Source organism: Xenopus tropicalis, chromosome 2, assembly GCF_000004195.4.
Source record: "Xenopus tropicalis strain Nigerian chromosome 2, UCB_Xtro_10.0, whole genome shotgun sequence".
NCBI lineage: Eukaryota > Metazoa > Chordata > Amphibia > Anura > Pipidae > Xenopus > Xenopus tropicalis.
In genome coordinates this window covers 156,370,566-156,391,096 of record NC_030678.2, presented here as the reverse complement: position 1 = coordinate 156,391,096, position 20,531 = coordinate 156,370,566, and the positions used below count along the sequence as shown (strand labels likewise).

The window sequence follows — 20,531 nt, the reverse complement described above, 5'->3', positions numbered from 1 at the left end:
GGCCCGGCCTGTATGTTAGTTAATGTGGCCCCTGAGCTAAAAAGTTTGCCCACCCCTGTTTTAAAAGGTAGTAACATTCAGATAAGATACAGATATGCTGGCACAGATACTGTTTGGGAGATGGGACTTAGGGCGAACTAAGTCGGTCATGGCGACTAATCGTAGGGACTTATAATAAATAGAGAATTCTCTACCAAAAAGTCATAATATGGTATGGCAGTGATAGAGAGAGAGGCACATGACCTGAAAAAAATACAGTGGATTTTGAGTACTTTTGTTGCTACCCTCAAGTGGGTACCTCCAACAAAGTGTATCGACTAAGCTGTCATAAATTGTATGGATGTTTATTGAACAGACCCCTTTTGGGTGCCCTGGGTGGACCTGATGAGCTCAGCCTGAAGAAGTCCAGAAGAGGCAAGGTTTCGGGGAAGGCCTATTAGAAACTCCTGGAAACCCAAGCTTGACGGTCCATTAGTATTAGCTGTTTCTTTAAACTATGCCTGAATTCCTGAAAATTACTATATCTGTAATCTTGTTAAAAACTAATGGGGACTCTGAACAATTGTTGGTCCAGGGGGCTTGAAATGAAAAAGGCCGGGAACCACTGGTCTAGAGCTACTATTCTAAGACAGTCCCGTGGCCTACAAGAGTATCAGTAAAGGTGGCCATACACAGGACCAACCCAATGATCCTAACAGCAGGAAGTGAATAGGAAGCGCAAAGGTGTGGAAATTTTTTTCACCGGGCATCCTCAATCCACCAGTTTCACAGGTTATTGGTTGAAAAAGGCCTATGACTAGTTGTACATTTTCAGATGGTCAGTCATGGTCGAAATCTGATTGCCAAATCCAGATTCTCATTCATAGTGAACCCTATTTGCTGCTGCCTGAACAGATACACAGGCTTGTTGATACCAGAGTTACAGCAACTACTAAGGGGAGATTTCCAGTAATCACTGTACTGGATAGTGTACACAAGACATTAATCCCTGTGCTACCGATTAAATTGTTGTGGCGAGACTGGTGCTTACAGATTAAACACAAGATCTTTATACCCCAGCTGTGAATAAATCTCAGCCAATCCCAACGCATGGCAGCAGCGTCCCTCCTTTATAGTTAGCGCTGATCCACAGAAGGGAAAATAAATCCCTGTAATGTATATCTCAACACAGCTGCCCCACAAGGACCCATTAGATATCGATTGGCTAGTAAATATATATCTCTCCTGTGCCCAATGAGCAGAAGAAAGATGCACAGACCTAACTAGAAGGATTTCACTCAAACAAAGTGGTTTTGCATCACTTTTCTCTCATTTTATTCAATTAATTGCACTTTGATTTTTAGCCCTTGGCTTTCTAGAATATTTAACTGATGCTACATTGTCTGGCACCTTATGTAAATAGGACTTTTAAAGTTATTCGTCTATGTTCTATTTAGAAAATGAAGACAGGCAACTATTGCCCCAACAGCATGATACATACAAAATATACAGTACATCAATTAGCAGTGATTAGGATCAGTTTTAGGGCAGCACCAAAATGGCCCCTGAGGGGGTGGAATGTAGATAGAGCACAAAGGGCATGAGTCCACCACAAATCAAAATTTGCATTTACTCTTAGGTAAGGACAGTTATATGTCTTGGGGCCACAACTAAAATGAATAGAAAGGTACAACATACATGGGCAGGATATACAAGTAACCAAGTGGTGCAGAAAAGGAAGTCTTCGACATGGATGCCCTTATATATATATATAAGTTGGGGAGCAACACAAGCAAGAAAAAAGGTCCTAGGGGCTGACAAATAATGACTGTGATTGGTTATTTGGCAGCCCAATATGGACTGGCAGCCTGCAGGAGACGTTGTTTGGCAGTACACATGGTCTTCAAAACTTGCCTCCAAGTCAGAAATGACAAAATGAGAACTGCTTTGAGGCCACTGGGAGCAACATCAAAGGGGTTGGTGAGCAAAATACTGCTGGCGAGTAACTGGTTGGGGATCACTGCCTCACTTGCCTTTGCTGCAGGCCGAATTGGCAGCATATTGGCCCAAGTGTGGTCCCTTCAGGAGGCCAAGCATGCAGGGGAGAGTGCATTGATGCAGTCTGAAGGGTTGCTGTAGGCCTGCTGTATAATCTGATCATTGACCCTCAGGCCAACAATTTGACCCAGCGCATAGGTAGGTAAATCAGGAGTCATCCACTCATTTGATGACTTCACTTTGCATGTGGATCTCAGAGTGTATGGCCAAATTAAGTCATCAATCACTATGTCTTAGCAGGTATATCACAGTTGTTCAATAAGTGCCTATAGTTTTCACTTTCAGTTGCTTGGTTATCTAGGTCCTTACTAAGAGCGTGGCAATATTCTTCTCTAATGCAGTTACCCCAAATTGTAATATGGCTTGTTTCTTGACCTTTCCACTTGCTACCTGCCCTGACCTCTAATATAACTTCTCATTCTGAACCTATGCTGCTTTCCCTCACCTGTTTTGACTACAAGTTTATCTTTTCCTTCAGTGCCTTGCTTGGCCTGGCCTAATCCTAGCGCTCACACTCCACTATGTCGACTCCTTGTTTTCAGCTCTGAAGAGTTCCATGTCAGTATTAGGCTCTTGCAGTCGACTTTGGACCCCTGATTTCATGGTTAGTGTGACATCCATAATGAGGGAGTAGCTGCTTAGTGCCAGCCTACTGGGTATATTGCTTTGTTAAATATCAATGGAGAAATCTCTTGAATTGCACATTCGAAACAGGAGACCCAAGCAGTTACATAGGTTCATAGAGGCCCAAATATTTCTAATTCAGCTCCTTCCTTGATCCTTTTGTAATGAAATCTCTGGTCTAGAACCAGGGACTTAAGGTATACTGGCCACTACTCCTCCAGCCTGAGCCATAGCAAGCAGTGTGGTTTAGGTCTGGTGGTTTACATCAATTACCTTTTCCCTTTGTATTCCCTGTCTGACACATGCAATCCAGCTGAAGGCAGTAGCCCAATTAAGGGGCTATTTAATCCTGCCTCCTCCAGCAATCTGTGCTGGATCATTATCCTTCCTGCTATGACTAAACCTCTAGTTCCAGTCCTGTCGAATATCTTGAGATTATGTGCCCTGAAGTCCTTGCTACTTGTTCCTGTCCTTGGCCTGTTATTTGGAATATGTTTGCTGCCTGCCCTGACCCTGTGTCTGTGCTTAAACCTGTTTGATTGTGGCTTGCCCTGACCAATTGTCCGTACTGGGATTTATCTATGCTTTTTCATTATTAAATCTCTTGTTTAAACCTCATTATGTTTCCAACTGGTAACTCAGCACTGGTTACTCCTGTCGGCTAGCTCTCTGGGTACTTCTGACACCTGTTTGTGTTGTATACTGTGTATCAGGGCCGCCATCAGGGGGGCACAGGGGGTACATTCGTCCCGGGCCCAGACAATTTTAACCTTAAAGGGGGCCCGGCTGTGCTACAGTTTTGTTAATAGCTCGGGCCCCCTTAAATCTATTCCGGCCCTGTCATTGGTGGTCACTGGGTGATCCTATTGGTTGCGCCCCGTGCGTACATCACGTCAGTACGCACGGGGCGCAACCTTATAAAAGGGCCTGTCTTCTGCCGGCACTCAGAAGTGCAGAGGCGTCGTCGAAGAACTACCTCGCCGGAGGAGCGTGAAGCTGCCGCTGAAGACGGAAGGGGCCGGGGGCTGTGCTGTGCTGTTCCGTGCTGTGCTGGCTACCAATGTACTGGGGTGGGGGGCCCTGCTGGCTACCAATGTACTGGGGGGGGGCCCAGCTGGCTACCAATGTACTAGGGGGGGTCCTGCTGGCTACCAATGTACTAGGGGGGGCACTGTTGGCTACCAATGTACTAGGGGGGGCACTGCTGGCTACCAATGTACTAGGGGGGGCACTGCTGGCTACCAATGTATTAGGGGGGCCCAGCTGGCTACCAATGTACTAGAGGGGGCCCAGCTGGCTACCAATGTACTAGAGGGGGCCCAGCTGGCTACCAATGTACTAGAGGGGGCAAAGCTGGCAACCAATGTACTAGGGGGGGCACTGCTGGCTACCAAAGTACTAGGGGGGGCCCAGCTGGCTACCAATGTACTAGGGGGGGCACTGCTGGCTACCAATGTACTAGGGGGGCACTGCTGGCTACCAATGTACTAGGGGGGGCACTGCTGGCTACCAATGTACTAGGGGGGGCACTGCTGCCTACCAATGTACTAGGGGGGCACTGCTGGCTACCAATGTACTAGGGGGGGCACTGCTGGCTACCAATGTACTAGGGGGGCACTGCTGGCTACCAATGTACTAGGGGGCAATGCTAGCTACCAATGTACGGGGGGGCACTGCTGGCTACCAATGTACTGGGGGGGGCACTGCTGGCTACCATGTATTAGGGGGGGGGCCCTGCTGGCTGTGAGTCCTTTTGTACTGGTGGGAGGGGGGCCCAGAAAATTTTCTTGTGAGGGGCCCCGTGATTTCTGATGGCGGCCCTGCTGTGTATGACCTACACAGAGGTGCTTTCTAAGCAGCCTGCAGCACAAAAGTAATGTATTCATGTTCTCCTTGTGCTGATGGATGAGGGACATGTAATCCATGAGTTTATTAGTTGGTGTTTATTTATACATACCAGTCCTGTTTGTTGCTGCTAACCTGCATTGCTCCTAATGTAAAACAGAGCATTCCATCCCAGGAATGGCATAGAACTACAGCATCCTAAATTTCTGGCTATTATCCAGGCATGCTGGGAAAAATATCATATATAAATTTGCCATAGGATAATAAGATCTAGGTCTATAAATACGTCCGTAAGGGAACCAATTGAAATTGAAATATACCTTGCATTAAAATAGTTTGTGTTCCTTTCCCATGGCTGCTTATTTACATCTCAATTATCCAATGCACAATTCTAAGATGTTTGTTTGTATTTTTTGTTCATTTTAATTTAGAAATGAGGAAAAGGTCACCTAAAACAGTGGTAATTGTGTGTGCACCGGCAACCTTCATAGCTAGCTTTATCTGGCAGCCTTTAGCCCAGCCGGCAACACTGCACCGATTGTTTGGGAAATGATAGAATATGTTGCCAGTAACACCGGGGCCTCAAATGTCTGTGCAAAACATCCTTGGCCTAATTCTGTGCAGAGACAAACGCACGGCTGCTGCTTCACTATTAAAGGGACAACAACACTTTTGTGCATATTGTGCCTGTGTCTTCCACCTTCCTCTTCTGCCTCTTTTCATGTTTCAAATGAAATGCCCATTATTTCTCTGCTAGGCTACAATTTTATTGTTCCAGTTACTTTTTTATTATTCTATACAGGACCTCTCCTATTCATATTCCCATCTCTCATTTAAACCAAATAGCTGCGGAAATGTCAGACTAAACAGCTGCTAAACAAAAAGTTGAATAATGCAAAAACCACAAAAAAACATGATCTCAGAATATTAATGTCTGTATCATAAAAGAAAGTTAATGTAAATGTAAATATTAATAATGAAACAATTGAGAATCTTTTTTCAGTTCAGTAGAGGTTATTTACGAATGCAGCCACAAATGCGGTTGTTCAAAATGGATGCAAATTTTGCATGTATTGACACTATTCATCACAGGTGCTTGCACCCAAACCCAAACACTCCTTGCACTTCCTTGTATGTGAGCCAAGCTCCATTGTGTCAGTCCTGACTCTTCTGCTGAATTGTGGGGCACTTCCCATGTGGCTGAAAGTAGGGTGAAGTTAGGGGGCAAAACGTAAAAAACATGATGATTTGCACCTGAAATTGCACTTTCCACACATACTATACAACAAAGAAAGTTCCCCCAGCACACCCTTACGTCCTCCAACAATTCTTACTCGGTGCACAGCCCAGAGAGCCGGCACTCCCAGCACAGTCCAGCAAAAAAGATGCCTGATGAAGGGGTACGCCCCCGAAACGTTGCTGCTATTTTTTTAATAAACACGCAGGGGCTAAGGCCCGCTTGCATTACACTTGTTGTGCCGGTCAACTATTTTTTGCCGGCCTTTCTACACATCACCTGTCGTCATAAATGCAGTGTCGGACTGGGGTGTCCAGGGCCCACCTGGGCTGCCACCTTAGAGGCCCCCAACCCCAATCGCAACCTCCTCCATGCTAAGCCCGGTGATAATATCGGAGCCACCCACACATATGTACCGCCTACCTTCTTCCAGTGGCCACATTGATGGGGGGTGGAAGGAGCCCTCAGTTCCAGGCAGAGATCGGGCCTGGGCCTATTTTCCCGGTGTCCCGCTGGCCCAGTCCGACCCTGCATGAATTACCCTCATTCTGTTTTCTAATTATTTGCCTCTCTATTCTGCCTCCTGCTGTCTGGTTGCTGGGGATCAATGATAACCCAGAAAGCAATTTACATGTATTTTAGTTATGATTTTTATTACTTATTGTCCTATTCATACTCTCTACCAATTACCCTCCAGCCTGTCATTAATGTCCGTTTGCTAGGAGGAGACCCTTGCAACCTGGTAACAGGTTCAATTCCAAAACAGCAGAAAAAAAATGCTGAATAAACTAAAAAACTGAAAATATCAAATACAGAGACCTGACCAATTACAAATTAATTGTCTTATTTAAAGGTTATATATACTGCCTCTAATAGCAATGCAAATAGGAAAGAGTATGCTGGGATCTCAACCTTGCTTGAGTTGGCCCAGGGGCCAAGGGAGGAGTCTCAACTTCCTTTGTCCGGTGGAGCACAAGAACAACAAGCTGTGGGCATTGGGCACATCCATAAAGAAATGATCAAATGAGGCCCATTAACTGTTAGTACATATCAACCTGTATAAATACAAATTGTGCTCCGCTGCAGTGAGTTTTTGAGGCAATTGGGCCTCATGACACAGAAATAACACTCTCTGCACTGTAATGTGCTCTATTCAATATTTTACATTTTCTCTAGTACTTAAAGTAACTAAATAATGCATATGCACTTGTATCTGAGATTTTAAATCCTCCCTAGGATTAACAGAAGACTATATAAAAGGCTGGGCATGGTTTCAATTGTAGAGGAAAGCAAATGCCACTTGAATTCATTATTAAAGAGAGGATTCAGTCGGCAATCATTAGCAGCCCTACCAGTCTGCATGGTAGATGGATCTTATTTGCACTTAGCAACTTGCCCTTTAGATTGCTTATGATTTTACCCTGGTTAGTCTTGCTACTTTCTTTCTTTGACTAATACCGGCCTTCAGGTGGGGGCAGGACGCTAAGTCATCTGGGGCAGGTCTATGACATAAGGGGTGGGGAAATGGGTGGGCTAGGTGAGGGAACGGTGGATGGGGCAGGTAACTGGGTGGGGATTTATAGACCATTACTATATATTACTAAATTTGCAATACCGATGCTGGCCCTAGTCTGTGATTTGCCAGCTAGGACACTCAAATACTAGCCAGGTACTACCCTGGTGCAACTCAGTACAATCTCTGTTTTTTTCCCTATAAAGAGATGCCAAGACGCTGCCAGTGACATAAGGTTTTGCCTGTGTCAAAACACACCAAGTCATAAACACACCTCACTTAACAATAACGAAGCAGAAAATGAGGCAAAATATGAAGCACAACTTGAAAATTATACCCTTGAAATCTGCATTGGTATGAAGAATATTATAATAAGCAAAGTACTCACTCAAGGTACCTAAACCTATTAGCCTAATTGGATAATTGCTCTTAAATGATTATCCTTCTCTGAGCAGAGATAGCTTTATCTCTTTAATCCCATGTGTCACATAGCTTAATAAACAAAACATGGTCTTTTGGTCGCTAAAAATAGCATATTAAAATACAATGATAGATTAATTCTTTCAAGAAAAGATTGCTGGATCCTCACAGGTCACCTAACAATAGACTGATAGCTTATGCTGGAAGCTCTTAAAGGACGAGTCAACCCAGAATATAATTTTTGCCTAATAAAAGAGAATAAAATTCTAAGCAACTTTGCAATATACATTCATAACAAATTTGTAATGGTTTTTAAGGTATTTGTATATATAACTGCTAATAACAGTAGCGTTTGTCTGTCCTTTCCTTTTTTCTGCCCTGGTGGCTCTGACTCTTCAAACAATGTAACACAAGGCAGCAGATTGACAGACCTGACTCGCTGGAGGAGACTGACCTTTGCAACATTATTTAAAAAGTAACAACCAGGAGTTCAGTAAATGACGCTTTCAGTAGCAATTACATTTACAACTAACTTTTAAAGCACTAAAAATTAATAAATTCATATTGGAAAGCTGCTTAGAATCAGGTTTTCTTTTATTAGGCAAAAAATTATTTTTGTGGTTAACTTGTCCTTTAAAGGAGAAGGAAAGGCTAAGTTACTTAGGGGTGCCAAAATGTTAGGCACCCCCAAGTGATTTAAATTGCTTACCTTGTACCCCGGGCTGGTGCCCCTGTTCGGAGAGAACAGCACCAGCCCGGGGTACCTGGGGCGATGCGCTTCCTCCTTCCTGCTGCGTTAAGCTGTGACTGTGAGTCAGGCGCATGCGCAGTAGAGTAAAAAGCCGACTTCTCTGTTAAAGTTCCGCTATTCACTCTACTGCGCATGCGCGCGCGGCGATACAGGAAGAAGGAAGCGCTCGCTCCAGGTACCCCGGGCTGGTGCTGTTCTCTCCATACAGGGGCACCAGCCCGGGGTACAAGGTAAGCGATTAAAGTCACTTGGGGGTGCCTAACATTTTGGCACCCCCAAGTGACTTTGCCTTTCCATGCCCTTTAATGGCAGTTAAGGGGTTGGCCAGCACCTCTGAACAGGGGGAAATCAGTGATTTTTCGTTTGTTATCAGAACGTCATTGTCAGAAAAACAGTTAAGGTGTTGAAATTGACTGGTTTTGATGATTTTCTGGTCTTAACTCTAAATTTGTGTCATTGCAACATTTTTTAATTCTGCTTTTCCTTTCTGATGTATTTTGTACCTTGTTCCTGTGACTTAGAAAGCAGGCACTGGGGGTCTTTTTGTTTTAAGACCCTATTAAACCAGATATAAGGGCACATTCATTACAGTACGACAGGTCTGATTACCGAAAATCAGTATTTTTCCAAAGTTTACAATTTTTGCGTATTTTCTGCAATATTTTCGTACTTTGCGACAATTTGTGCAACAAAATCGTATTTGTTGCAACGAATATGAAAGTTTGGGATTCATTCACGCTTCGGTATTGTGACTTTCCTTGGGCCAGGTTGGAGCTGCAGAGTGCCATTGAGCCCTACGGGAGACTTTCCTTGGGCCAGGTTGGAGCTGCAGAGTGCCATTGAGCCCTATGGGAGACTTTCCTTGGGCCAGGATGAAGCTGCAGAGTGCCATTGAGCCCTATGGGAGGCTTTCCTTGGGCCGGGTTGGAGCTGCAGAGTGCCATTGAGCCCTATGGGAGACTTTCCTTGGGCCGGGTTGGAGCTGCAGAGTGCCATTGAGCCCTATGGGAGACTTTCCTTGGGCCGGGTTGGAGCTGCAGAGTGCCATTGAGCCCTATGGGAGACTTTCCTTGGGCTGGGTTGGAGCTGCAGAGTGCCATTGAGCCCTATGGGAGGCTTTCCTTGGGCCGGGTTGGAGCTGCAGAGTGCCATTGAGCCCTATGGGAGACTTTCCATGGGCCAGGTTGGAGCTGCAGAGTGCCATTGAGCCCTATGGGAGACTTTCCTTGGGACAGGTTGGAGCTGCAGAGTGCCATTGAGCCCTATGGGAGACTTTCCTTGGGCCGGGTTGGAGCTGCAGAGTGCCATTGAGCCCTATGGGAGACTTTCCTTGGGCCGGGTTGGAGCTGCAGAGTGCCATTGAGCCCTATGGGAGACTTTCCTTGGGCTGGGTTGGAGCTGCAGAGTGCCATTGAGTCTTATGGGAGGCTTCCAAAATCACGCACAGAAGGATCAAGGTCAGAAAGGTTTTCACACCCTTCACAATCGTTCGGATACGAAAACTGCGTAACTTTCGAATCGTACCACAATAAAGCTCAACGCGACTTTTCGCAAAATTAACGCACATCAGAAATTTTTGTATTTAATGCGAATTTTCGCAAATTGTACTTGTAATTCGTACTTTAATGAATGTGTCCCATAGAGTTATTATCTTTTTCAACAATATTATTCCCTCACAGATTTGTGACTTTCAATAAACCCCAAGTTAGAAGGCAATGCAAGCTGGTAAGGCACAGTTGAAGATGAAGATATGGTATTGTTTGAGTAAAGTGTTTGAGTAAAGTGTGGGAATATATTATAAATGAAGATCAAAGTAGCACAGGAAATCAATTTTTTGCTAAGTACTTGTAAGCCAAGAAGAGCTTAATTGTAAAGAAAGAGAGACTTCCTGTAGGATAGCAGGTATAATAGGGAGAGATGGTGCCTATAGTAGCAGTGGGATAATAGCCTCTGGGAAGGGACTGTGGCTGTGGGATAGCAGGTATAGTAGGGAGAGATGGTGCCTATAGTAGCAGTGGGATAATAGCCTCTGGGAAGGGACTGGGGCTGTGGGATAGCAGGTATAGTAGGGAGAGATGGTGCCTATAGTAGCAGTGGGGGGATAATAGCCTCTGGGAAGGGACTGGGGCTGTGGGATAGCAGGTATAGTAGGGAGAGATGGTGCCTATAGTAACAGTGGGATAATAGCCTCTGGGAAGGGACTGTGGCTGTGGGATAGCAGGTATAGTAGGGAGAGATGGTGCCTATAGTAGCAGTGGGGGGATAATAGCCTCTGGGAAGGGACTGTGGCTGTGGGATAGCAGGTATAGTAGGGAGAGATGGTGTCTATAGTAGCAGTTACAAATGTATAAATCAAAGGCCCGGCTGTTGTTATGTTACTGCATCACTGAAAAATGATCAGCCAGTTTATAGTTGCAATGTTGCAGATGAATGTGCTGCATAGACGACCTTCATGCTTGGAAATGAATAAATAAAAAATGAGCAATTAAATTCCGTATGGATGCAGTCACGCTTCTATATCACAGCAGAGATTACAGAACGAGACAGCTGATGAGAGAGATTTTTTTTTTTTAATATTTTCTACTCTGTTTATTAAAATAAAATGGAATTGATAATACAGAAGCTATTTTGACTAAACAGAAAGTGCCCCAAACAAATACATGCAATCACAGTTCTTGGGATACAGATTTCCCTCGAAAGTGTACCCAGACACTCAAGTCTACTACAGTGATCCTCAACCAGTGGTTTGTGAGCACCATGTTGCTCATCACCCCCTTTGATGTTGCTCTCTGTGGCCTCTAAGTAGGTGCCCATTTTTGAATCTCTAAATTGGAGGCAAGTTTTGGAGGCATTAAGACCATCTGCACTGCCAAACAGAAACTCTTGTAGTCTGCCAGAACATATTGGGCTAAATAGCCAATCACAGCCTTACTTGGCACCCCTAGAAACTTTTATCACGCTTGTGTTGCTCCCCAACTTTTTTATATTTAAAAGTTGTTCACAGGTAAAAAAAAAAAAAGGTGGAGACCCCTGGTCTACCCTTGGGGGTACTGAAGGTGCTGGTAAATTTTTAACACTCTTAGGCCAGACCCAGACTGGGCTTCAAAATAGGCAATCAAAAATAGGATCAAGGATTCCCAGGCTGCTTGGGCCACTTTTGCTAACTTTGGCTGATTCTCTTCTTTCAGATCAGGTATCTCCCATGTTTCTGGCACGGGATACAGCTTGCATTAGGGGTCCACGTTATGTGGCAGAAGGTTCCAGGTTTGCCTGTCAGCCGTAGCTACACACTAGGTCTAAGGGAGGGTAAGCTTATTCTAACAAAATGTGTCATGAAAGGGTGACGTACTTATTAAATTAAATACCTACCACTTAAAGCAGTTATCCCCAACCAGTGGCTCGTGAGCAACATGTTGCTCTCCAACCCCTTGGATGTTGCTCCCAGTGGCCTCAAAGTAGGTGCTTTTTTTTTAATTCCTAGCTTATGGGCAAGTTTTGGTTGCATAAAAACCAGATGTACTGCCAAACAGAGCCTTCTGTAGGCTGCCAGTCCATATAGGGGCTGCCAAATAGCCAATAACAGTCCTTATTTGGTCCCCCCAGGAATATGTTTTATGGTTGTGTTGCTCCCTAAGTCTTTTTACATATTAATGTTGCTCATGGGTAAAAAAGGTTGGGGACCCCTGACTTAAAGCCATGGTATAAATACAATAACCTTTGGTCACCACAGGCAGCCCCCTCACAAGCAAAGTAAAATTTGCAGTCTGCTGCAGGTAAGTGAGCAGTGTATGGCCAAGCAGCCTACTGGGGGGAGCGTAGCATAGGAGGGTAGGCATGTATGTGTGGTGATGGTGGGCACTGGGTTTTCCTGAAGTTTTTTTGGCGGGCCTTGTATAAAGGACCTGTTGGGGGATTACCATTAATGTTATTAGTAATACAAATATTACAGTATGTATTAATAAGGTTTGTTAAAGGTTGTAGTGTGCCATACTCTGCCTGTCCTACCCTGCCTGTGTGTGCCATACTCTGCCTTCCCTATGCTGCCTCTGTGTGCCATACTCTGCCTGTGTGTGCCATACTCTGCCTGCCCTACCCTGACTGTGTGTGCCATACTCTGCCTGCCCTACCCTTCCTGTGTGTGCCATCCCCTCCCTGACCTATGCTGCCTGTGTGTGCCATAATCTACCTGCCCTATGCTGGCTGTATGTGCCATACTCTGCCTGCCCTACCCTGACTGTGTGTGCCATACTCTGCCTGCCTTACCCTTCCTGTGTGCCATACTCTGCCTGCCCTATGCTGCCTGGTTGTGCCATACTCTGCCTGCCCTACCCTTCCTGTGTGTGCCATCCCTCCCTGACCTATGCTGCCTGTGTGTGCCTTACTCTACCTGCCCTATGCTGGCTGTATGTGCCATACTCTGCCTACAGTACCTATGTCTGAGGTGTGAAGAAGTGAACAATGGGAGTGATTACAGTCTGAGCCTGAGGTGTGAACACTGCAGGGGGTAAACAATGCAGGTATTAAAAGGTGTGAAAAACACAGGGGATTACATGTTTAAACAATACAGCCTGATTACAGCCTGAATCTGAGGTGAGAACCATGCAGGGGGCCAGTTAATCTCAGTACTGATATCATTTAATGCTTACTCAAAGGTAAGCCATCAAAGCAGCCAGACAGGTGGGGGGCCACACAGAGAAGGGTCGCCAGTTGGACAGCACTGGTGTAAATAATAGGAAGGCACCAAATCCTCTATTTTCAGATTCGCCGAACCCCATCAAAGCATAAAAGATTCAGCTAAATACCAATCCAAATCTGAATCCTAATTTGCATATGCACACACATAGGTGATTTTAAGGATTTGGATTCGGATTGCCCAGGAAAGTGGATTTGGCCAAATCCTGCTGAAAAAGGCAGAATCTTGGGTGAATCTTGAACCGAATCCTGGATTCAGTGCATCCCTAGTAAATAAATCCCCCCTCCCCACCGCTTTCCTACCTGAGAGCTGGCGAGCGCAGAGGGAGATGTAAGAGAGAGGGCAGTGAGTTGGGATGGGAGGGGTAGGCAGGTAGTGCTTGTGTTGCACACTAGGCTCCTCCCAAGATTTTTTTGCAGGGATGAGGGGCAGTGTGGCCTAGGAACGCCACTGTATGCCTACTTCATAACTACTTTTATTAAGCATTAGCACTTTTATCAAACATATTTATGAGCTTGCCTTTTTCATCATTTATTCAAGTGCATCAGTCCTGCCTATGGTACCTTAGCATACAGAGTACTACAGCCTGGTGCTCATAGCACTACCTCACTGCCATGGAGACATTACAACTGTCATCCCCAGCACATTATACCAACACAGAAATGGTTAATAGCATCAGCATATCAACATACATACAGTTAGAGCAATCAGCGCAGGGCAGCATAAACTGGCACCATAAACACATTACTGTATATAGTCAGTGGCACTGGCAGGGGGTATTGGCACCACAAGTACAATTAACACTGAGAGTTGTGAATGCAGGCACTACAAGCACATTATACCATGAGAGAAGATTAATCCTAGCACCCAAAGTACATTATATGCAGAGGCTGTGGGGTATCCCAAGGACATTATATACAGAGTGAAGCAGTGGGTACTGATCCCCTAAGGACATAATAAAGAGAAATGATGGCACCCCAAGCACCATACAGAACATTATATAATAATAAGCAAAGGGCACTGGCACACCAAGTGCATACACAAGAACCAATGGATAATGGCACCACAAGCAGTAAGAGGGAGTAAATACTGGCACACCATGCACAATAAAACAAAGCAGGATTGGTATCAAATATACATTATATAGTAAGAAGCAGTAAGCACAGGCAATCCAAGCAAATTATAACATTTAAGAATCTAGCATCTCCCCAAGCACTGCCTAAGTCTCTCCCCTGCCAAAAAGCAAAGTATGTGAGGCTGTAGGTCAGGAGCACTGTGTAACCTGTTAGAGGGAAAGCCATGTAGTTACTGCATTGGTAATGTGGAAAATTCAAACATCTCTCACTGCATTGATCCTTTTTCTGTTGGTAAAGGTGGCCATGGGATGATTCTAGCTGCCAATATCGGACCGATTCGGCAGCTTATCAACCCATGTATGGGCACTAATGACAGGCCTGCCCGACGGACATCTGGCCTGAAATCACCCAGATTTGAATTTTCGTTGGATTGGGGACCGCATTGGCTTATTAAGGTGGTCCCTAAACCGATGTGCGCCAATACCGGCCATTCTAATTTGATTGTTTGGTGCCAGGGCCAAATGACGTAATTTAGGTTGAAAAAAGACACACATCCAACTCACATCCAAGTGAAACTTGCATAACTGCTAGTTGGAGGCAAATCGCGCCGCTGCGTATGCCATCCCACCAGCAATTTACATTCTAGCCGGTGGGATGGCATTTCGGGGAGATTAGTTGCCCGCAACAAGGGAGATTTGTCGCGGGCAACTAATCTCCCTGTCTATCATGGCCCTAACATCTTGGTAAAACTATCAGAGGAGATTATGTTGCCATAGAGTTCATTCGGGAAACACAAAACATTGGTTGCATGCATCCCATATACTCATTGCACTTGGGGAACTTCCAGTGTGTTGGCTAATGTATCATAGAAAACAATGCCATCTCTCAGATGTATAAAATGATGGGAGGGTCTATGTGATGTCCCTTAGCTTGCACCAGCCAGTGTGCCATGTGCAGGCCCTTAGAGGCTTAATATTTAAGGTAAAATCCATAGAATAGAGCTCTGGATAACTGGCAGTTGTATTCTATTGGAGTTTACTCCAATTTGAAAGTACAAATTAAGTTTCAATTTGGGACCAGTATTCAGCTAGAAATGTCTGTACTTTATAGTTTGAGCTCCAGTACAAGCGCAAGGCCACTACAACCCTTTAGCAGCAAAGGCCTGGATCATTACTGCTTAAACTCTGGGCTGTTATTGTATATTCAGTGGTTCATTTATCAATAATGGGCAAATTTGCCCATGGGAGTAACCTATAGCAACCAAGCAGTGGTTGGCTTTTATCAGTCAGCATTAGGTGGAACAATGAATGCAGCAATTTGAGTCGTTGCTATGGGTTACTGCCAGGGGCAAATTTGCCAAGTGTTGATAAATGACCCAGTATCTCTTGTTTTTTAGACTTTAAGGTCAGTGACACATGGTGATGCCCAAACAGTAAGATTCTGCCTGTATAATTGAATATAAGGCACGCGCACATTCTTCCAGTTTCCATAAATTCTTTATAATTAGGCTTACTCTGCTTCAACCTCTATACATCTATTTATTTGATGGATTTAATTCACTATGTTCTAACTGACTGACTACTATCTACAGAATAATGCATGATACACCCCAGTGTGTTGTCCCTTTAAATATCTTCTCTTCTTATCCTGTACAGTGCAATTTGTATGGAGATGCCCCCACTCCCACTAACACCCCCACCCCCCTCTGCTCTCACCTAAGCGCATCTCCTCATGTTGAGCATGTTATGTGCATCCCAGCAGATTTGCCACTGATTGGTACCTTTAAATTAGTAATTAGCACAGCAGCATGACTTCAGCCAGGCCTCCGTGTTGTATTTATGCCTCACTAGAAGCACACAGAATATTCTCTTAGTACACAGTTTTACAGCTCCTTTCTGAATAAACTACAGATGTAGTAAGAGCTGTTATTAGTCAGAGCAGGGACCGGGGATCTAAAAGTTGCAGTGCAACAATAACTAGTGTATATACTAGAAATGTTTTGCAATTTTATTAAGTATAGAAGTCCTCTGTTCATTTTCCTCTAATGCTAGACTTTCAAGGCAAATTCCCTCTCTACTATGCAACTGCCATGATCCATGCTTAGCGCCCCTGTCCTGAGATCCATCTTGCCTATGCCAATGTTACATATAACTTTCTTTTCCATGTGCGAAAAACACACCAGTGTGCACTAAAGGTGCCCATACACGGGCCGACTATAGCTGCCGATATCGGTCCCTTGGACCGATTCGGCAGCTAATCGGCCCGTGTATGGGCAGAACAGGGCCAAACGATCGGATTTTTTTTTTTTCAAGTCCCTTGCTACCCGATATCGCCCACCCGTAGGTGGGGATATCGGGTGAAGATCCGCTCGCTTGGCGACATCGCCAAGCGAGCGGATCTTATAGTGTATGGGGACCTTTAGTTCCATGAGCACTGAGATGGGATTGGTGGGCATGTATTCCATGACAATAAAGCTATAAGTACATATTGTACTTACCTGGATTGAACCAATGAATAAATAATTACCCAAAATCAATAATGAAATCACCGACACTAAAACAAGCAAGCAAGAATGTGGAGAAAGCTACAGCTGTTTTACCTAAAACTTTTTACTACAGGAAACCAATATATATCAACTTCTGTACTCAAAGCATTTAAAATGTACATTCTTTATCAGGTGCTGTAGCTTTAAACACCTGCATTCATGTTCTGCCATGCCCAGAAGCCAGAACCACCATGACCACACTGCCATCCACTAAATTGTCAATTGGCTGCTACAGTTTTTTTTTTTTTTTAATACATGTATGGGACCAATTATCCAGAATGCTCGGGGCCTGGGTTTTTCCGAGATGGGCCATACAGAGACTGACCTAAAGCTAATGTGAGATTAGTGGATTTGCTGCTGGTGTGAAAATTAACCCAACTACCTCTTGTGGTTCCCATTGACTCCCAGGGATACTGTGCAAAAGTGCGGGTGGGAGAGCGTTTTTCACCCTAAAAAGTATTCATACATGCACATCTGTGGGGGGTTCTCCATTCATTTGTGATGTGCAGTTAGCTTAAATGCGTTTTAGTTAGTTTTATAGTGAGAGCGGCAGTGGGTACTGACATCCCAGGCACATTATATGCAGTGAGATGCAGTCTGTATTTACAAAACCAGCATTATATGCAGTGAAATGCAGTGCATATTTACAAAACCAGCCCATTATATGCAGTGAGACACAGTGTGTATGTACAAACCCAGCACATTATATGCAGCGAGACGCAGTAAGTATTTACAAAACCAGCACACTATATGCAGCGAGACGCAGTGTGTATGTACAAACCCAGCCCATTATATGCAGTGAGACACAGTGTGTATGTACAAACCCAGCCCATTATATGCAGTGAGACGCAGTAAGTATTTACAAAACCAGCACACTATATGCAGCGAGACGCAGTGTGTATGTACAAACCCAGCACATTATATGCAGCAAGGCGCAGTGCGTATGTACAAACCCAGCGCATTATATACAGCAAGGCGCAGTGCGTATGTACAAACCCAGCGCATTATATGCAGCGAGGCGCAGTGCATATGTACAAACCCAGCGCATTATATGCAGCGAGGCGCAGTGCGTATGTACAAACCCAGCGCATTATATGCAGCGAGATGCAGTGCGCAAGTACAAACCCAGCGCATTATATGCAGCGAGGCGCAGTGCATATGTACAAACCCAGCGCATTATATGCAGCGAGACGCAGTGCGTATGTACAAACCCAGCGCATTATATGCAGCGAGACGCAGTGCGTATGTACAAACCCAGCGCATTATATGCAGCGAGACGCAGTGCGTATGTACAAACCCAGCGCATTATATGCAGCGAGACGCAGTGCGTATGTACAAACCCAGCACACTATACGCAGCGAGACGCAGTGCGTATGTACAAACCCAGCACATTATATGCAGTGAGATGCAGTGTGTATGTACAAACCCAGCACACTATACGCAGTGAGACGCAGTGCGTATGTACAAACCCAGCACATTATATGCAGCGAGACGCAGTGCGTATGTACAATTCCAGCACATTATATGCAGCGAGACGCAGTGTGTATGTACAAACCCAGCACATTATATGCAGCGAGACGCAGTGCGTATGTACAAACCCAGCGCATTATATGCAGTGAGACGCAGTGTGTATGTACAAACCCAGCACACTATACACAGCGAGACGCAGTGCGTATGTACAAACCCAGCACATTATACGCAGCGAGACGCAGTGTGTATGTACCAACCCAGCGCATTATATGCAGTGAGACGCAGTGCGTATGTACAAACCCAGCGCATTATATGCAGTGAGATGCAGTGCGTATGTACAAACCCAGCACATTATACGCAGTGAGATGCAGTGCGTATGTACAAACCCAGCACACTATACACAGCGAGACGCAGTGCGTATGTACAAACCCAGCACATTATACGCAGTGAGACGCAGTGTGTATGTACCAACCCAGCGAATTATACGCAGTGAGACGCAGTGCGTATGTACAAACCCAGCGCATTATACGCAGTGAGACGCAGTGGGCACTGGCACTGATACACAGCACTGGTTTGTTTCCCAGCTATGCAGTCTCATGAGGGCTACACTATAACTGACTAGAAATGAAAACACTTACAAAAGTAAGAGAAAAAATAAGTGCAAAAAAACAACAAAAAAATATAAAGACACAATTAGCTTTTTTTTTCAGGGGGAAATAGTTCAGCTAGTGATTCAGCCTGTAGAACATATAAAGTGTTGTACCTGTGGGAGTGGGATGAAATGTGCAGCCAAAGTTCAGAGTTCCTGAGGTACAGTTACAGCCAGTAGATCCTTATCAGGCTTCATTTCTGCAGGGCCTTCCGTCTGTAATATCTCCCCAGCCCCGCCTACATCTGTGCCTTCATTGGTCAATTTCACTGTCTGTGAAGAGAGCTGTGCTCTGAATGGAGAAGCCACAAGAAGAAAGGTCCAATCAGAGCACAGCAGATTACAGCAGAACCGGAGCTTGCAGGAATGAAAGAAGATTTCCTGATGTCAAGACTTCTAGAGCAGTGCAGGAACAGGGCGAGTTTTAGGCTTATTTTTTAAGGTGCCAAGCAGGTTTGGGGGCCTCATTGACAATTTGCCTATGCATCCTACCAGTGACATGAGTATTATTCCTGTGCTGATTTTGTACTTGCCCACTGCAAACAGCTGTTGCATTATGGGGCCCCAGTCAATGGCAGCACAAAATGACAGAAAGTACTTACTTTCAGAAAAAGAGTAATTTTTCCATCCATTATTAAAATGAGCTCTTTGGTGAAGCTGCTAAAAGCAATTAATGAACAGACTTTTTTTTATATAAACTCAAGTAAGTATAAGTGATCTGAAAACAGCCCTTTTTAAAGTTAAATATTATCCCTGGAGGAAGCTTTTTAGAAACAGTGATGTTAAAAATGACACATATTAATGTACAAAGGGAATTGTAGGCAGGGGGGTGTCTAGCTGAGCCTCTGCTGGTGTGACAGCTTCATTGGGGACACAAAAGCCTGCGATTTCACAGATGAGCCTGGATACAGTGAGTACTGTACCTATTAAGAGGATTTTCAGGTTCACTGCTCTTTCTTTCATTTAATTGGCTAAAATTGAATTAAACATATCCTCTTATTATGGGGTAAGGAGCTTTATTAGGTTAGTTGTTGTGCTTATTGGATCCCACTATGGAAATAGTTTATTATGGAATAGAAATGATGCTGGAAGGGAGTGAGCATGGTTGTCAGGCTCTTGCAATAAGCTCCACCCAGGGTCAGACTGGGGGGTGCAGGGCCCAGCGGGGCTTCTGCATCAGGGACCCCTGCACCCCTCAATGGCCCCCCGCAGATGCCCTCCGACCCCCTCTATAGGGAGACGGCAAATTGCAGGAGCGCTCCAGGGGGATTGGATCTGGTCCGGCGCTGGCTCTACCCTCAGTTTATGGTGAAAAACCTTCCCAATATAGGTCAGAAGCAGGCCCAGACTGGCAAGCTGTGGCTTCTGGCAACGAGAGGTTCTGCTGTAAGATGCCATACACAGTCACTAGTGGACTGGAAGGAGGCTGTTTGGGCCTATTTTGCCTCCCAGGCCAGACCTGGTCAGTACATTCACACATAGTACTAGAGCCCTGCATGGGACCAATCCTTACAACCTGCACCTGTACCCACATTTTTACTGCATCGCAGATGTTTCCTCTCAAGGCAACTTCCGCATTTTCCGCGCATGCCATCCCACCGGCAATTTACATTTTCACGGGTGGGATGGCAGTTTGGGGACATTAGTCGCCCGCAACAAGGGAGATTTGTC

General features: G+C 45.0%; 1 long non-coding RNA gene across 1 annotated transcript in view; it reads right to left on the bottom strand.

Moving 5' to 3' along the window:
- Window positions 1–19,141, bottom strand: part of LOC101731007 — a 60,253-nt gene extending 41,112 nt beyond the window's left edge. Inside the window, exon 1 of the long non-coding RNA XR_004221388.1 lies at window positions 18,975–19,141. This is a non-coding gene — a long non-coding RNA (uncharacterized LOC101731007). The remainder of the gene's footprint in view (window positions 1–18,974) is intronic.
- Window positions 19,142–20,531: the final 1,390 nt, after the last annotated feature.